This window comes from Cryptomeria japonica, chromosome 4 (assembly GCF_030272615.1).
Source record: "Cryptomeria japonica chromosome 4, Sugi_1.0, whole genome shotgun sequence".
NCBI classification, from domain to species: domain Eukaryota; kingdom Viridiplantae; phylum Streptophyta; class Pinopsida; order Cupressales; family Cupressaceae; genus Cryptomeria; species Cryptomeria japonica.
In genome coordinates this window covers 51813470-51818091 of record NC_081408.1, presented here as the reverse complement: position 1 = coordinate 51818091, position 4622 = coordinate 51813470, and positions in this window count along the sequence as shown.

Sequence of the window (4622 nt, the reverse complement as noted above, 5' to 3'; positions counted from 1 at the left end):
ATATTAGCAAAACACTTGTTCCAGTTTTGTTTCAATTAAAGCACATGGAGTATTTGGACCTAAGCTGGAATAATATTGAAGGTATCCTACCTCCATTCCTTTCAACACAATATGGATTGAGTGATTTGGATCTCTCCCAAAATAATCTATGGGGAACCATTCCGCCTTGGCTAGGAGATTTACCTAGTCTACACAGTTTAAATCTATCATATAATAATTTACAAGGTCCACTACCCCTTACCATCTACATGTATTCATTTATATATTTAGACCTACATAACAATCAATTGAATGGTTGTCTTCCAATTCCTTCAAGATCTTCCTCATATGTTCAACAATTGGATCTATCAGAAAATGGTTTTACAGGTGTTATCCTAGTGCAAATTGGCAAGATTTTACAAGACATTAGATTCTTGTCATTTTCATCAAATTATCTAAGAGGTGGGATTCCTTCTACCATTGGTCTTTTGCAACAGCTAGAAGTTCTAGACCTATCAAAGAATAGATTATCTGGTAAAATACCATTGAGACTGACTAATTGCTCTTCTTTGACAAGACTGAACTTGGGAAAGAATAATTTGATGGGGGAGATTCCAGCTCAGATAGGAATGTTAAGCTATCTTGCAGCAATACAACTGAATGGAAATATGCTTAAGGGAAACTTGCCATCAAGTCTTCAAAATTGCTCCAGCTTGCAGATTTTAGATGTGGGTGATAATTTATTAGTGGGAAATATACCCCTTTGGCTATCAAAATTCATTGAGTTGATGATACTTATTTTAAGGTCAAATAAACTCCAAGGGAACATTCCAAACCAATTAAGCAATCTTTCAAAATTGCATGTGCTAGATATTTCACATAATTATTTGACTGGGGCCATCCCATCACAGTTGGGAAATTTAACAGCAATGATGGATCCACATCCACAAGTAAAAAGCTCAAATGCTAGTGATTATTCCTATTATTACAAAGAAGAGATCCAAGTTATCAACAAAGGATTATAATTGATGTATTATAATTCTATTTTGTTACTTATAACTTGCATTGATCTATCTGCAAATCAATTATTAAGTGGCATTCCTTCAGAAATTGGAAATCTTAAATGTATACACACTTTGAACTTCTCAAGGAACAATCTTATAGGAAATATTCCAATCACTTTTGGAATGCTAGACCAGTTAGAATCATTGGATCTTTCAAACAACAAATTACATAGAAGCATTCCAAATGACATGCTAAAAGTTTCTAGCCTGAGCACTTTTATTGTATCTAACAACATGTTTTGTGGAAGCATCCCAAGAGGGGGTCAGTTTGCAACTTTCTCTACCACCTATTTCTCTAAGAATCCTAATCTTTGTGGATTCCCACTTGATAATATGACATGTAAATGTGGAGATAATAAAAAATCTAGCATGATTTATCTTCCAGAACAAGAGACTCAAGGAGAAGGAGAAATTCCATGGCATTGGTATGTCGAGTGGATGACAAGTTTTGCTGTTGGATTTTGGGGGGTGTTTGGAATCTTTATTGCCAAAAGGTATTGGAGAAGAAGATTCATCCAAATCTTAGATGAATTTCCCATTATTTTGGTAGATATATTAAGTTGTATTTGATAGGAAAATATAATTTGTACAAATATAATTTTGTGTATGGAAATGTATTGATTTCCTCAGTCACAATTTTATAAAGCATGCAAATTAGAGTTGATGAAAATATATGTATCATTATTAATTAATTAGCAAAAAAATTATTGGTGGACATATATTATTGCATGAAAATATGCAAGTCCTTTATGTTAATTTTTTATTGAATGGGTATTTAGTTTTAGGAAAAAGTAATATTAAGTATCTTTATTCTCATTGAAAATATAAATATAATAAAAGATCATTTTTGTTATAACTTGTGTGTGCACGTGTGTGTACGAATATATATGATGGAAACCTACTTGTAGGTCTTGACATCCATATTCACTACTTCCTCTAGTTAAATATAAGGGAGAGTACATGTTAGAATCTAATATACATAAAAAAAAATTAATTATATTTTTAAAAAGAAATTCTAATAATGTTTATTTTACTCACATAAAAAAAGGTCCACAATCATTTGAAGTGTAACAATAATAGTTTTACACTATTTATAGTTAAAACATCCTCATCAGGTCCACATTTCATTTTTTTGAAAGTAATCAAGAGTCTTCCATCTATTGAATAATGTAGTTTTTATTTTTTGATCTTCCAAACAACAAATATTAGAAAATATTTTGTTGAAAATGTACTTCAATTAATGTGTCTCCCAAATGATGCCAAAAGAATTATTTTCTTGAAGAAGCAATTTTTGTGGGGAAAAAAAAACAAATGGAAATAAAAATAATTTTGGATTAGAGAGGGAACATTAACTATCTATTTTTTTGATTGATTTATATTTTATTTAATTATCTTTCAAAGCATAATATTTTAATTTGTTTGAAAGAAAGTGTTATGTGTTCTTCCTTAGTAATTTTTCCTACATGTGTGGAAGTTATTGTTTTTTATTACTTAAGAATGGAAAAGGCCCTAATCCCTCACAAAAAAGAAACAACAAAATAGAGCAACAACAAAACATAAACTAACATCATACAACCAAAAGCCACACAAAAATAATGAAGTTAGCTCACAACTAAGTAATCAAAAACACTAATACCTGAAATCCACCCCTCCCAAAAAGGGTTATCCATCCAAAATAAGAGCATATAAACATAGAGTAATAGTATCATATGGATTTAAGCTTAAATAAACACCACTAGTAGCCACTAAATAAAAAGTAAAATGTCTTAGGCAGCATGTAGGTCTCATTAAACATATTGTTCAGAGAATTGAACTTAAGAGTATTATATAGCTAATACACTTAAGCCCTACCAAACTTCAGACCCTATCAGAACAATCCATATCAATAAGCTTAAAAAAGACAAAAAAAGGGCACAACATCCAACACTCCATAATGAACCTTTGCATTAGATACTATTAAGGATTTCTTAGTTTTTGGTGAGCCTCCCCATCTAGTCTTGCCAAGCCTCCTAGTCCATGTCTTTCTATTTCTTGACTTTTTGAGCCTAATCCTTCTCTTCCCTAATATGAATCCCATATCATCTTTTGTCGTGATTGTGTTAGTAATGGCACATAGAGAAGCAATAGCCATACCCGTCTTCCTTTTTCTTTTTCAACATTCCTCTGCTCTAGTTTCTAGGTTCATAACATGAACCTGTAGGTTTGAAATTTGGCCTTTTAGTTTGGCAATGTTGTCTTCTTTCTTCATAGAGGGGTAATCCTAAGAAATACGCCCAATATCTTCCTCACCAGAAAAAATGGGGGACAGGGTACTTTGAACAAACCTTGCACCTTCTTCCCTAGGCTTATTAGTGGCTTTCAAATTATCATCACTCTCATCCACCTAGTCCTCCTCACAATCTTGAAAATCCCCATCTTCATAATCATTAGAAGAGAGATCCACACTCTCTTCCAACACACAAACTTCGAAATAAATAGGGGTTTCCTCCTTCATAACATTCTTGATCTTATTGTCTTTAGAAATTAGATGCATAAAGCATCTCTCACCCGAGCTACCATCCTATTTTTCAATTTATTACTTGGCCTTTTCCTTGTTATTAGAAACTAACTTATCTAAGTCAATGGTCATGCTTTGTTTTGAGGGACCTTTATTAGTTTTCCTATCCTTAGAAGGGCTAGTCTTGGAAGTAGAGGATTTCCTTTTGTCCAGAGTAGTTTTAAGAAGAGAAACTTCTAGAGTTTCATTAACAGGGGGATTTTTAATCTTTTTACCTTTAGGATTAGGTTCAGGCTTCCTACTTTTAGAAAGAAGCGGTTTAAATTCAATAAGTTTGATGTGAACTAAGCTGCAAGGGGCTTCCTCAAATTTTCTAGGGTTTATATGATAGGTTAATAGGAAACATCAATGAGGGTAGGGGTCAAAGGAAAATTGATAAAGGACATAAATTAACCTTTGATGTAAAGGGTGAGAGGCACCTTTACATATACTAGTAGACAAATAAGTGAATAGATATAATGACAACTCAATGTTTTCCCCATGACAAATATGATTTAAAATTGAAAAACAATAGCCATGAATAGTAGAGTAAAGCCCTTCCAAGGTAAAATATTTCATAACATGGAAACTCACCACTGTATATGAGGTTGATAGGATGAAGCGATCATAGTTGTTCTCCAAAACCTTTGGCCTTTCACCTTTTTCAAATAATTTCTTGAGAAATCCTTTGTAGGCCCTAGAAATTTTCTTTTCCACTTTTTGTCCTTCACATTTCAAACTAGTGGCTTTTGTTATAAGCTCAGGGGTAACTATGAAATTGATGCTCCCAATGATAGTATGCAAATTATTATTGCATATCTTAGATGCAATTAATTATGATCACTATGTAATTAAAATTGAGGATGACATAGTCTTGATATAATTTCCTCAAAATTAGAGATGATAATTTTTTCATGTAATTTAATAATAAATCTATTAACCTTCATTGCAATTAAATGTTTGCTTGAATAGTCATGAGTTGTTCAAATTTTCTAAATTACATAATATTTTTTAGTATTTTTAATATATAGTGAAATTAAAGG